A 16,044-nucleotide genomic window follows, 5' to 3' on the forward strand; every position below is an offset into this window, starting at 1 on the left:
AGCCTCCCAAAAGGCATGTGGTATGGGGTTTAAGGATACCAGCCGTTTACACACAAAAAGGAAATGCGAAATTACAATTAGCATTTATTAGAGTCCGTAATGGGTCGGGTGAAAAACGAATAACGATATTTATCACTTCGGCATAATATCTCTCCTAATTTATTGATTATGTCGGACCTGGAAATATAGTGAGGCTGTAATATTATGTTCTCCGTATCGCTCCTTAAGATATATACTCTCAATTGTTCAAGCAATCTAAGCCCAGCGCGCAGACTCCGAGTCTCTAGCGGCTCCCAGCCTAATTCCTTCATCATCTGAGTAATATTTTTTGTACGCCTGTAGCAGTTTATGGCGAATCGCGCAGGCTTCCTTGTATTTTATAAAGGTCACGGATTAAGCCTTTTTGCGACGGATCCCATATGTTCGCTGCGAATTGGATATCATGAAACCATTCACACGAAGGATTGATTGTATCTGTTGGTTAAGTAATGGCGTAAATGCATCTTCAGGCGCTCGTTGCGTCTATCCATAGGAAAATTTTATCTTTTAAAGACAATTGAATCGATAAATAATTTTAAAAATAATTTAAGAATTAAATTTTCACGATTCCGTTATTTGTTTTAAAAATGTGCAATTCAGGAGTACCGCAGAACATCGAACGAAAAAGAAGATAATAATGTTGAAGTAAACGTTCAGTGTCAGAATATGCGGAACTCATGACTTCGAATGCTTTGCCTGCTAGAGGTTGCGATGCATCCAAGGGGTCCACCAACCGGGAAAACTCGCAGCCAATCGGAGCCCTTGGCTCAAAGTTTCTCTGGCTAAAAAATGTTGCGTTTTTGATTGAAATATCATCATTAATTTTGGCTTCAACAGGAATTAGCAATCCAACGGTTTGGTCGAGGGATTTTTCTTATTTATAGGAACATTTTCCAAAGTCGTTCGCACATTAATGGCTGAGCTAGGTTTCGCTAGTAGTGGGCCCTGGTCGCTTCTGTAGCGGCGAGGGTACTCCCGTCTCGCCATTCCTTTCCTATCCCTATCCCAGAGGTGTCATCGGGCTCCTATCGCGGCGGCGCACAGTGGTCCCAAATCGAAAAAAGCTGGCCAAAATTAATTACGCCGTTGTTATTATGTATATATTTGACCTAAAGGTCTATTCTTATTGTTTTTGACCCGCTTATTCTGAATTTATAACTATTTTTTATGTATTTGCAATAATTTTATTGCTATTTCACATTTTGTTTAAACAATTAATTTTTTTAACATTGGAATTTGAGATTATACTGGTGATAGTAAATTAAAATTATACATATCATAAAACTGAATTAGTTATTTAAAACATACATGAATGCATATAAAATGACTGCATTGTTTATTTTTGGACAAATTTTGAACAACTTATTTTGAATGAACCAAGAGAACATTTTCTACTTTCTCATATGTTTGATCGTATTTGATACGAAAAATAAGTTAATATTAATTGGAAATTTATATTATAAGTATATTATTAATATTATTGTACTGCATTAATAGTTTAAAAATTATAATATCTAATTCTAGTTAAGTAGACAATTTTATAGTTCCTTGTAACGTGCCAATGGATTTGGAAGCAATTTTAAACGGGGTTCCGTATTTCACAAGTTTCAACGGAGGCATTATTACAATCATTGAAATGTTATAAACAATATTTCATAACTCCTATAACTCAAGTTAAACGCCAAATTTATTGATACGCTTGCAATAAGCTCTTCACGAAGTGAGGCATCAATTTAACACTAGGAATACCGGACTTGACACCTCCCCCTAGAACTACCGAATGGAGTCATTTTGACTCCTACCTTATTATTGTTTATTTTTGCTGTTTATGTCTATTTTTATTGATAGATTGCATTAGTTTATCATTTTTGTTAATAATTGCAATATTTCAGACGTCGTTTTAACAAAAAAAAATATATTTTTTTAAATGCGAAATTCGACAGCGTTGCTTTGAAATTCTTTTTTCTTACATGTTATGTTGTTTTAATAGAATTATAATGGAGGAATTGGATAAAACAGCTAACGTCGACTTTTCAACACATTTTATCATATTGTTTGAATAATCAAAAATATTACTTAGGCTACATGGTAGTTGGGAAGATAATTAACTAAAGCAAAAAAATGCAGTTGATACGCCACGCATTTGTCTAAGGTGCTTTAGAGTTCAAGCATTGTCGTTCATTTTCATTGCCCACACAAAGACTTTTGGCAGGTCTTACAATTCCCAACTGATAGATTATTTTTGCACTTTGGTTTTGCCTGGAAATAAATTTTTTGCAGAAACCCGTCAGAAGAATCTGCGGCATTGGACACGCAACGCTTTTATCTACATCTAACATGAGGATCAGCCAACTCTGTAACGAGCTTTTTCTAAAACGTCTTGCGCGAAATGTTTTAGGTAGTCTCATTGTACACTATCCATGAACACCTGCTAAGTCGGGAGTATTTTCCAACGAGTAGATAGGCTATCACTGAGTAGACGTTCTTGTGGTATATTTGTGATTTCATCTCTTTTGGTTCTTCTATTCTCTTTTATTTACCTTTCCCACAATGCTAGTACCCTGGATTATTTTGCTGTTCAGCGAGTTTGACTGAGGTAAAGTAATTATATACAGTAACATTTCCCCCTTTTTCAGAAATGGTTGCATTGGTATCAGTACTGCTAAACGGCAATCTGCATGAAGTGAATTACCTTTTCCAACATAAGGGAAGGCATTTGCAAGATATTTGCTCTCCTTGTCAACAGGTAGCCAATATTCATGGCCGTATTTGTCCGGATTAGAAGGAATGTACAGAGTGAAATATACCTAATTACACTGGGAAAAAGTTGTTCATCAACTATAATGTACGGACCAGGTTTGTAACAAGCAATGTAATTCTCTATGAATCTATCGTACACTATTGAAAAGAGGGCAAACTTGACAGTTTTGAGCCGCTGGAATCAATTAGATTTCTCATCAACTCTTAGACATTGCAAAATGTTAACAAACCTAGTCGTTAGTTGTAGAAAATGGTATTCCCCAGTCGTTTGACCAAATACTCTCAATAGAGTAATCATTTGTACCTGGTATTCCTCGGGCATAAAATATGGCTATACATGCAACTAGCTCCACATCGGAAAGTGTAAAATCTTAGTAATTTTGCCTGCGTGGTTCCACAATTGTACATTGCTTTATGTGAGTCAGTATAAACGAATCGATAAATAATCGTATATAATACCTTTTTTTGTAACTACCCATGAAAGGGAAAGTAAATGTAAATTACTGCTTATATTTCGCACGCGTTTTGTCTGAATCTTCAGACTCACTGGAAACGTTTTGAGGAATAAAATCCTCGACTTCGTCACAGCCGAAATGATCTTTTGTTTCGCGTTCCGATTCACCTTCCGGTATAGAATGCAACATAGATAGGACTTCTTCACGCTTTCGCCTACTTCTTCTAGCCATACTCCCAGTCAGGAAAAATGAAATCCTTGCTTCATATGAGTTTTGCAGTCCACTCAGGAGTTCACTGGATTCACTAATGCAAAGGACAGCGCACGGTTTTCCTGTGCGGCACCCGGCAGCCAGCGCTGTCAGAGCCGAACGTGCTAGGACAGTAACTTTATTTCATTCTACTGATTTATTTTCCTGGTTCATCAGTATATCAATTTTTCTGGGGAATCGGTATATCAGAGGTACTGTTTCTTATATGAGAAAATCAACTTCCACGCAGTCAAGGCTGAAATAAAAGTGCTGCAGCGCAATGCACAGTATTAGCAGGCGGCGGCAAAGGTGGGCGGCGAGAAGGAAGGGGTAACGGAGGAGGGACAGAAACAACGGATTCTAAACACATGAAGTTGAAAATGCTATTAATTGCATATTCACCACTTTATCGCAAGGTAAAATAATATCAGGACATTCACATAGTTTGTAGATCCAAACACAGACCCGTAAAATAAGAAATGCTTTCAAAGTCTCGCAAATATCAGCCAAAAGGAAAATAATTGTATATTTAAGCCTTTGATTGATTTATATTAATTATTATTGACATAAGAAGAGATAAAAACTTGTATAAATATTACTATTTGGTGAAAAGACAAGCAAAATACATTAGGGAGTCAAAATGACTCCCTTTGGTAGTTAAAGGTAAATTTGGAAAAACGTGCACTATTTTATTTTCTAGAATTATTTTAATCGCAAAGCCTTATTTTGTGTCGAAAATGAATAAAAGTCACGGAATTTCAGGCCGGAATTCGGAAAATTTTAGACAGGGCAGAGAAATAAAAATGGCGAGGAGTCAAAATGACTCCATCGGTAGTTCTAGTGTTAACGAGCACATGATTTGGTACGAAAAATTAAATGAGATTTTCCATTAATTTGGGCTTCTTTAATTATCAAAAAAATAAGTTAACATATCTCCTTATCTTTCTCAGTCATTGTTACGAAAAAAATTTAAATACATTCATAATCACTATTCGACAAATCCTCATCACAGTCGTTATCCACTCAATTCATCCAGGATTAATAAACTCTTTACCTCGACTGGTAATTGAAGTAATTTCCTTCTTTGAGCCTTAGAAATACTTGATATCATTGCATCTGAAGTTAGGAGTAATCTTTTAAACAGGTCTTCATTCGTTGCTATCAAGGAAATTTTCCTTGCATGGTGCTCCCTGAATCTTCTTATGTCCTTATTCCTCGCCCCCATTGCCTCCTCGGACAAGTGGACAATAGGAAGGGCAGCTTCTTTAGATGTCCGTCGGAGGAGCAAGTACAGATGTTTCGTGAAATTACCAGAAACGATCATGGAAAGGGCTTCTTCGTGGGAGATTTTACTTTGCCTCACATCCTTGGCTCTCCATTTTGATAACACTCGCCGCGCTCTTGAGAGAGTGGTTGTTGTCACCTCATTTATTATTTTCGCCACGAACTCATCACCTTTGCTTCGATAACTCATGGATGCTCTACTGGCGATGTGCTAGCTCTAAGATCCTCCGTTTTCCATCTCTAGGCCCTTTCACTGGACTTCTCAAATTGTTTAAATAAAGGCGGAGGAAATTTCAACTTCTCATTTAGGCAGTCAGCGAACTTTCTTCTAAAAATCCTGTCATTTCTTTTTCTTTCCTTCCACCGGCGAAGATAATTTGAGAGAAAAAACACTTCTCCGCAATTTTTTTAGGATAACTTTTGAATTAACGTCCTCATCTAACTCTAACTTGTTGCTCCAGCAATCCAATAAGTATTGGTTTTTAAACGATACGGACCCTTTTCCACTTTCAAGAAATTTTTCATGCATCTCAAGACGCATGAAAATTTTCAGAATTATCGAACTAAAACACTATGGGCACTCTTCTTCAACCCCACAAGTCTTCTTTAAAAAGTTCGAGGATACTCGACATTTTCAAGACTCGATCTTCACGCTTGAGGAAACTAACTTTCACGTCTTTCGTTTAGCAAAATCTGAGTAAAACTGAGTTTTGGCGATAAAATTTCGGGCAAGCGATGTCTAGAAGTAATTTGGGGGTTCCACAGTGTGAGGTTCGCGATGCTATTATCTCCATTTTCTAGGAAATATCACATTTGAAAGGTGAAAAGGCTTACTCCGTTCATCCCCGGTGGCCAAAGTGCAATTCATAACAAGTGTACAGAGAGCGGTGGTTCTGTTTTCCCGATGGGCGCAATCAATAGCCTAGGCCTTTTCGGCCGTCGTTTGCCCTGCATGTGGTTGTGGAGGCCGCTAAGGAGGCGACAGAGGGACAATGTGCCGCGTGAGGGCGAAAACTAACCCGTCTAACGGAAGGAAAGGGTGGAGTAGCATTTGAGGGATTCTTTTTTGTTTTGAATGCATTCATGTTTTTGAGGATTACTATAAGCACAGCTGCGAACTTTCGTTCCATAAATATATCCTTCCGCTCGAGTCCTTAAGCAATGTTTATGAGAGCATGGGCACGCGTAAATAAAAGGTAAGGTCAAGTGGAAACTATTAATGATAAAACGTTCTACGTATGACAGGAGATGTTTATTCATAGGGTAAATATTTTTTGTAGAAATAAAATATCCAACAATGTGGAATAACACCCATAAATACTGGATTTCCTCGAGCCCTACCACGCGCCAGCCAGGACGCCGCCCGCGTCAGCGCATTGCATCATTATAGTTAAATCAATGCTGAGGTCGGAGTAGCAACTAGTAGCAAAAATTTTCTTCACTACTGCGTTGCATATACTTTTCCCTTTGTATTGGTGTAAAAGACACCGTGCATTCACGTGCCTCTCTAAACGATATTGTACATTTTATTTGAAAATTCGGGTAAAAAATACTAAAAGTTACAAAATATATATAAAATAGTAAACATAGTAAAATCCGAATAAAATTTATGCCCCACTATGTAATAATGTTTATATTTGTAGTTAAAAATGTTTTTGGCCAAATATATCGCGTAAAGATTGCCCTGCATGACGCTGAACTTCCTCAAAATCGACCGATTTCACGCAACTGTGATTTTTACGGTGAATGCTCCATGTTTGACGGATCACTGCAGCCGCTCTGATGAACAAAAATACTAACTTAGTAGTGTATTTTGTAGACCATATCCTGTAGAATCCGAAAATAAGGTTCAAAAATTCCTTGAAAATTTTCGAAAAAACGACTTTTGGCCAGCTTTTTTCGATTTGGGACCACTGTGCGGCGCCTCTTTCCTTCTTCCTTGCTTTCTAAACCCCTCCCTGGGAGCGCGGGCGTATCTGTTAAGTTACTGGGTTCCGGCTCCGGTGTGTTGTAACCCTCAGAGGACCCCCCTTGGGTCCTGATCTTTGGCATCAGCTATCCAGAAGTAAAATTTCGAGGCAATTTTTTTTTCTCTTTAAGTGTTATTTTGAATCCCATCTCGTAGAAACATCCCGGGATCATTAGCGGCGTTTGTGGCAGGCGTTTCCGTTCATTTGTAGGAATTTTCATCCTTTGTGACGCGGGTACATTCTTGGGCGATAAGACGCGAGGATCATTGGGGAATGTGGGAAGGGGATGAGCTGGTGTCTCCACTCTCGCCCACATGGTCCAATCAATCATGCCACAGAATGCGAGAACGCGCTCCAATCCCACGCGGGAAATACCTCCACGACAGAGGCGCCTCCTGTACTGTGATTCATCTACTTGGGGCAGAAAGGGAACAGGGCGAATTTAGTGGAATTTCTCCCTCCCATAAGCAATAATTCCACCGAAAGAACTGGAATACCCACAAAAACACCCAACTCACTCAGTAATTCAACTCGAATGTTGGTTTGGATGGGCAGTGGCGGATCTATGGCGGTATGTAAGGGGGCTATATCCCCCTTGGGTATCTAATTTAAACTAGATAGAATGGTAATTTTTTCCGACCCCCACTACTGCTGGAATTTTTAACCCCACTTAGCCCCCCCTCGTCCCTATCCTGGATCCGCCACTGTGGATAGGTGGGGGATGAAGGCAAGGCCAAGTCCGACAGAAACGATAAATTAAGAGAGATATTTTGTCAAACAAATAGGTATGGAAATTTGTTTTACCCCCGAGAATAAAGAACTTTAATGAAAGCGTTAAAGGAAACTGTTAAAAGGTGGTAAAGGAGTTAGGCAGAGTGTCGCCTAAAACTTGAAGGATGAGCACTGGGTTAAGATTACTTGAGCTTTTGCGAGTAGATATCTTTAAGAGTGACACCGAGAAAATTATATTAGAACCGTAGTATTTTTTCCAGGTCCTAAAGGAACAATTAATTAAGAGAGATATTTTTCTGGATGGATAGCTATGGGAATTCGCTTTTCCCCGAACAATACTGGACTTTAATAAAAGTTAGGAGGAATTCAGAGCAATACCTTTTGATGTGTAAACGGCTGGTGTCATAGCAACCCCCGCCAAACGCCTATTGAGGCGACTTGCGGCGTATTATATTGATGTAAAATACTATGGAATCGGTGTATGAATTTTACACAATGGAGGGGGACGGGCGGTCGGGTTTTTTCCCTGTTTACCTAGCGCTTCGGGAATTACATTTGGGGGTGTTCGCAGGATTAACCCGGGATATGAACCTAGGGCCCTTCAAAAAGCAGGCTAAGCCTCTAATCACTGGGCTACCACGCTCTCCTTAAATAACACGATATGGTAAATAGTAATGGGGATTCGGTTGGTAGGTGTTGAGTGGGGTATGTACAAATTGAACACGCTAAAAACACTTAGTACCTATGGACTTACATGAGGGTCTTGTGATTCAATAAAAGTTAGCATCATGCGTTATTGTTGCTCTTTTGTATTTGTCTATTGTAGCTCTTACGTTGAGGGTAACTATTTATTAAGAATTTTTTTAGCAGATGATTGATTGTTGTAGGATGAAATTTTTCGTACTCCTGGAACAATTGGTAACTCATTAAAGACATCTCCTCCTCTCTAATTATCCTTATGAATTTGTTACGCCAAGAACGCATGTCACCAGCTCTGTTAGGAGGTAAAGTTTGCTCTAATGGTGGCAACTTATTCATCAGACAGCTGTCTATGTGAATCAAAATTGCGTGGTAAATTACTAAGTAATTCTCTCTTGTTATCACTGTTTTACAAAGTAACTATTGATAACAAAAGAGCTTATTGTAGAACTTCGATTTTTTTTAAGTTTCGAAGGTTGTTTCCTCACCTTTTTGAAAAATTGGTCATTCCTGAACGACATTCAATCCTCTGCGATCAAATCAACCCCAGCTTCTATGTCAATTGCTGATTTACTAAGGGAAATCTGGTTATGGTCATGGCTTCAGTGTTTGCTTCCCATTCCTTTGGTCGGACTTCGTCGTGGGCACTGGCGAGGAATGTTCAGGTTGCCCTATCCCTGCTTTGTGGAGGGCACTTCAAGCAGAGCTCTCCATCCCTTATTTCCTTAGCATTATTGAGTGTTTATGTTGTAAAGAGTGTGTAACTTTTATGAATAATATAATTGTGGTTTTGGTTAGGCTAAGAACTTGTGGAAGTTAAGGTGGCATGTAATTATTTCTTGTGTTCAGTATTTTATCGACATTACCTCTTCCAATTTTGACTGTTAGCTTGGAAATAAATAGTGATATTTAATTTTCATATTGTCTAGGAATGTTACTGAGTGTTTCTAAAGTACTTGATTATACGGGCGAAAGTATATATGTGATAATATTCATGGGCTTATTTTTTTTACTAGTTATCCAGATTTACTTCGTAAACAGCGTGCCCTTTCTCTGCACAGTACTCCTTAGGAAAGCATGGGCGATTTTTTCCATCCGTATTGTCCGTATCCAAGGTATTTGAATACTCTGTTGTCCACGAACAATTTATCTTTTCGTCAATTCCAAAGCATGCTTCGCAAATGTCACTTTTCCTAGAACGATCGTGACAGTCATCTCCCTTCCACTTTCCTCACGTGCAAGTCGACCCACTTCCGACTCTCCTCCCACGCCTCGTGGGGTCATCAATCTTCCATGTGGAGGCATTTCAAATTCATGCGAGTGGTACGAAGAGCGTCTGCAGTGCTGTTTCAGTATCAGGGAGATGGAATTTTAGTTCCTTGCCAAATGTCGCGTTGCGTTTCCCAAACTCTAGGTACTCATTCTCTTAAGACACTCAGAGTACTAAGTATGTCCCGAGGAAATATAGGGCTGACGGGTAGTGGTTGAGATGTGCATGGTACAGTCCAGCGGGTTATGTTGAGCACCACTCTGCAATATATATGGCAAGTTCCCGGATATCTTTATAGCGTGGCCATATTAAAATTTAAATCAGTAAATATAATCGATGGCACTAAAATGATGCCACTTGCTAATCATCATGTATGATGAAACTTGACATATTTATACTTCATTAAGGCTTTCGTATTTCATGGTTCATGTAATATAAAATGCACTTTTTCGCGTCTTACCGCGTCGTACAGGTAATCTCCCGACGTTTCGTGACCCCTAATGGTCGCTTCTTCAAATGTGATTCAACAATCACCGTTGAAGACGCGAACATCAGTGGCCGCGAAACGTCGGGAGTTCGCCTGTACTACGTGGTAAGACCCGAAAAAGTTAATTGTGATAAAATGAGTCACATACTGGCAGCGCCGAAAGCGCGAATGTTCAAACTGTACCGGTGAGTCAATCTTACCTCAACCAGTCAGAAAACAGAGGCACAAAAGGTGTCGTGCGCATTTGTTCCGTTGTCGCCCGTAATGTTCTTTGTGTAAAGATGAAACTTAAAAACCAAATAATATTCGAGAAATTTGTACAAAAGAAGAGACATCAAAGAAAATCTTCCTCGCTCTCTTTTTATTAAATTATTGTTGTTGTCCTTTTTTGCACATTTGTTCAGTATTAACACTTGATTTTTTTTATAATTTTAATATTTTTTCATGTTTTGGTTGTCGTACTTTAAAAAAAATTATTTTTATTAATTTAATAACAAGATCGCAACAGTGAATTCGAAAATTTGATAAGGAAAAGCATTTTTGATAGACCTGTGATTTGTAGGTTGAGACGTAGAAAATACTCATAGGTGAGTAATTTGGAAGGCAGTGTGTGTATGTAGTTGGGATACTTGGGCCGTAATCCCACATGTCTGTAAGGAGTGTATTACCTGTGCTTTTCAGCCTGAACTTAAATTTATTTGATAGACGGGCAATAAAGTAATTCATGGTGAGCTGATCGGACATGGTGAAGATTAATGAGTTTACTAATATTAAGAATGAAACGGGGGTATTTATTTTGAAAACATGCCAATTTTTTATCTTCATGTTTATATCTTATATATACTCACTTAAAAGCAATTCTCTTGACGATAAAAAAAACTGCTTTGATTTTTACTCAAATTAAGTTTTTTTGCGGTAATCGAAACAGTATTACTGATCGTAACCTTATAATATCGTAATATCTATATCCTGTGACTCATCTTATAAATTCATCTATCCTCTCAGCTACTTACTAGTCCTTCCACTCTTTCCCACACTTGCTTGCCCATTTCACGCCTCTGGCAAAGTATACACATCGCGCAGATGCTTTAATTAAAGCGTTTCGGAACTTATAGATTTGAGTTATACGCAGTCGGAAGCAACTTTTTTTTTAACCCGTTTGGCAAGTGTCCATTCCGCCCTTGTGCCCTTCTCTTTTATTCGCCGCGATTATTTTTCGCCTTGTGCAAAAATTATCTTTCTTGCTTTCACAGGTGTGGGAGCAATCTTCCAATTCTCCCGCGACTATTTATGTATTCGCTGACGCGGTCTCGCACCCATTTTTGGTCCCCCCAAGGCGTCCCCCATTTCTCCTCCCCCGTTGCCTTCTCTACCTTCGCTTTGTGCACTGATAGAGTTGTTTGGAGAGCTTCAATCTTTCCGTGTAGCAAAGGCTGGACATTTGTTCACTGCAGAGAGTCCATGCCCCCGATAATTTTGGTGTCCGCGGTATATCACACGAAGGGGTCGAGTTTAAAGAGTTTTAAACCATCAATTTTGGCCAAATTGGATTGGTAAAAAAGTACAAGAGCCATATCAGCATTTTAGGATTAAACTCAATACGTGATTTGACATTTAAATGTATAGACTAAACCCTTAACTGCGTTAATTTCTAAATACGAAAAAAAATTTTCTTTATGAAATATATCCAGAAACGCATCAATTACTACATTTTAATAACTTTTCTGCAATTTTTAGGAAATTTTTAATATGGATCACATATGATACATTATGGTTATAGACAAATTTTACATTCAATGAATATGTACCACAGATTTGGAAATTTTCCTCAAAATGCTTTCATTTCAGGTCCTCATTAATAAAATCTCACTATTAGTAGTAAAAAAATTATAAATTAACGCACATTAAAGTTTTGGGATCACCGCTTGATTCGGCTTCACTAATTTTTTTAAAGAGAGATCATCTGATCGAGATGCTTTCTTGATGAGACTCATGCGGGCATGCCTTTCCAATTTCACCGCCCTAAGAGAAAAAAAAGCCTTTATCATCGGACGGATAAAGTTATCCTAGGCCGGCAGTGACACTGCTGTGATGAAAAGGTATGGTCAAGATCAAAGATGTAAAATAGTTAAAATACAATCCCGAAGATCATGACTTGACTGACTGACTGAATGAAGAATTGCTCGAGCTTTCATTGACCCTTTCACTGTATGAATATCTAAATACGGGCAAAAACATTCTTTTTTATAACAAAATATCTAGAGACGCTGCAATGACTACATTTTAATGACTTTTTCTGAATGTTTTTAATTTTTAAGGGAAATTTTTAATATGGATCACATTTAACACGTTATTGTTATGGGCAGCTTTCACATTAAATGGATCTGTTTCACAGATTTGGAAATTATCTACAAAAGGTTTTCATGTCAGGTACTCATTGAAAACTTTTCATTGCCGCCCGTGTACTAATCACATATATAGATACCACTCGGGTAAATCCTCTTATTCGTTTCTCATGTGGGGAGCTGACTTTCTTCAACATAATTAGAAGCTGATCGCCTTCGGCACCTAATTACTGCTTCAAGAACCACATAGTATAATGACGGGGTGAAATAATATCTGATACACCATGCGTTAGAGAGGAAGAATTGTGCCCTTCAGAAAAACAGCCATTAGAGCAGTGCATCATATATGATACAATATGCAGTGAAGGGTTAATACTTATGTTTTGAAATTGGTTGTTAAATAATCACAAAGATTTATGGATCCAACCATACTTTAAAATGTGAATATTTCAAAACACTAGAAATAATAGTTGGCACTCTTTTAACTCGACCCCTTCATATTGTGTTGTCAGTACTCCCCAGACGAAATTCGTTAACCGTCGTCTGTGGTTGACGTGATTACGAGAAGAAAATGAAGGAAATAGACCAATGACATCATGGGAAAATTAGCAGTGCCAGAAAGCACTTTCCTTAACTTACGTTAGAAGTGAAATATTACTCTTGTGTGTTTTTTTATATCAAGTCATTATTTACATTTTCTTACTATTTTTTATTTTGGTTACGAATGCTTAAATTAGAAATTTTGAGGCAAAAAATTGATTAAAGTGTTATTTGACTATTATGTCTTTTTAGTAACCAGTGCCGGAACGGTTTTCCGGTGGGTTCTGGCACTATGACACTATTGAACTACACTTAAAAAAAGAGATTTAAAAATCCATTCTTTCCTCGTACTAATACGGATATCAACGGTGTCTCGATTAATAGAATTAATGGAGTCACACCCTAGGTTGACTCTTTGAATGCCGTTATTTTTTCCATTTTTATAATCTTGCATGGGTTTGCTAAGGGAATCTTAGCCGTTGGCAAGTTTTGCCTTTTCATGAATGTGAACGTATTTTTGTTATTGTGCGCAATAGATCGGGTTGGTGTGGTGTCCAGAGTGTTGTCTTCCCACCCCGTGGGTCGGGTTCAAATCCCGGCGGTGGCACAGAATTTTCAGAGACTGCCCGATCGCAGCATGAATGTTCTGTGGAGGGCACTTCAAGCGCAACACTCCGTCCGTGGGATGGGACGCCAAGCCGTGGTACCCTTGGCGGCTTTCTTAGAGAGCAGACTAATGCCGACTCCGGGTTTCTCTCCACCCTTCCTTACCTACCCTTCCCTCATGGCGCAAATGGCCTCAGCTGTCGGTCGCCTCCTACAAATACCACATCAACTTATTTTGCGCAATATTTTATGACCGTGCGGTGTGCTATCCAGCACACTGTGCATGTGGTGGTCCTCTTGCATGCTGCGTTTTAGTGATTGATTTCCCCCTGCCAAATACCCTAGAGGGGCCTCGCAGGGTATTATGTAAATGTAGATACCATAAAATTTAGACATCAATCAAATGGGGAATTGCGAAAATACCTCCTTGTGGATCTTTACGGTACTTAACATTCTATAAACTTTTATCTAATCCTTTCCCCCTTAGTTTTTCCTCCTGCAGGAACGATCCATCGACCCGAAAATCACATGAAACTGCTCTCTTTTAAATTTTTGAAAGATATGACCAGCATGTGTTAGGTAAGGCCGCGTCTTCCTGATGAAAGTACCCCCGGAAAAGAAATTAATTTTATCATTGAATCATAGAGCGTTATGGCACGTAGCATGTGGTCTATTTGGTTGAATGAAATAATGATTTTGATATTTTGCGCCAGTTAATTTTTAGTAAAAATATAAATGAGCTATTGGTGAAACAAATTAGTGAGAATACCGTATGAAAAATTTTGTAGTTGAAGTAAAAAACGTCAATTTGTATCAATAAGCTTGCAGAAAATTATTCACTGTTTAGCACCAATCTTGGCCTTCCTTTATTCATCTCCCGTTAAAGGTGAAATTCTATTCAGTGCTCTGCATACTCCTTGAAGGATATTGAATCTGATTGATTTATTAAAGCTATATGCGTGGGTGCTGCATAATAATTTATTTTGAAATTTATTGGAAGGTCACCTTACTGAAAATATTCTTATATGTTGCCAAATATTCCGTTGTTTTCAGATTGGCGCTCTAGTAATTTATGTGTAATTTTCGGGAGAAATATCCATTAATATAATAATATTTATTATTATTAATGACGTAACTGACGATTTGCCTGGAACAGTTCTCGGTTAATTGCATTTCCAAGTATAGAGTAGGGCGTCATCAGTTTGATACCACAGTCTATTTTCCGACCCTCGGCAGACTTGACGAGAAGCGGAGCCTAACTTCTCCCCAGTCGCAAACATGCAGTGATGAGCCACTTAAAATGCGTGCATCCGTTTCCTTTAATGGATTCAGGCCTTCCATTCGAAAACAACCGGCGATTAACCGCGGAGATGGGACCTCGTGTGATGATGTCGAACGAAGCACCTCGAAGTGTCTTAGGGATCAGCTTGTTTACGCAGCTCAAAAATACCTCAATGACATTCATACGTACTTTTTAACAAGTGTGAAGTGATTATACAACGTAATTATTACTGCATATCCCGACGCATAGAATTCGTAACGACAAATGCATATCATTTGGCCAGAATTTTACGGTAATCCCGTGAATATAGACACTTTAGGAAATTATGTCCTTGTGGATTTATAAAAGCTCTAATTTATTTCCAAATTTATTTTGAAAGTTTTCTCTTGACGTATTCGCCACAATGTTTTAAAGTAACGGAATTATTCCTAGAATGAAAATCATCTAGTGTATTATAATCTTAGAAATGCATGCTCCATATTAAAATGGCTTTGAATAGGTAATGGCAATAGTAGTAGTAATAATGGCTTTGAAGTTGTAGTGACAAAAAAACTTGGAATAATCTACAAATTCTATTATACAGATGATTCTGCTTCGGAAAAATAGCTTGGTGGCTAATTATTCCATGTTTTGTTGAATGCTTATGTAGAATTTTTGCGTAATGTTTTTGTAGAATGCCGGCACTTCCATGATCTGTAATAATATTTTGGGACCATTATGTCTCTCTGATTCCTTTTGTTGTCTCTATACAACTAATTTTTGTTGCTCTATACTAGGTTTATGAAAGATTATAGTAACCAACCGATATATGAGACGAGAGAGATCGAATTGGTCAGGTGGTAAAAAGTTATGTTTTAATATTGGTCCTTTTGATCTATTAAAGTTTTCAAGTAACTGAATTATTCCTAGAATGAAAATAATCAATTCTAATAGAATCTCAGTAATGCATGCTCCATATCGAAATGGCTTTGAATGTTATTTTTACTGACGACAGAACTTGGAATAAACATTGCTTATATTCCTTTGTTGAAATGTATATTAATTTATTTTGCATCGAAGCATCTTTAAGTTGTGCAAGGATTCTTCTTTTTCTTTCCTTTATCATCGTAAGCTTTTTCCACATGCATGAGTTAGACCCTTTATTTTAACGCGGAGCATAGATCCTCCTCACAATTTATTGAGATTTGTTTTTTTTTTTTGCCGCGAGCCATTACTGCGAGAAAATAACGATTGTTTGCATAAAAATGATGAGTGAATGGGCTAAAAAATATCTTACACCCTACACATATTTAAGTATGGCTCAAAGCGAGGGATTCTGAATTATAT

This window comes from Ischnura elegans, chromosome 5 (genome assembly GCF_921293095.1).
Source record: "Ischnura elegans chromosome 5, ioIscEleg1.1, whole genome shotgun sequence".
Taxonomy (NCBI): Eukaryota; Metazoa; Arthropoda; class Insecta; order Odonata; family Coenagrionidae; genus Ischnura; species Ischnura elegans.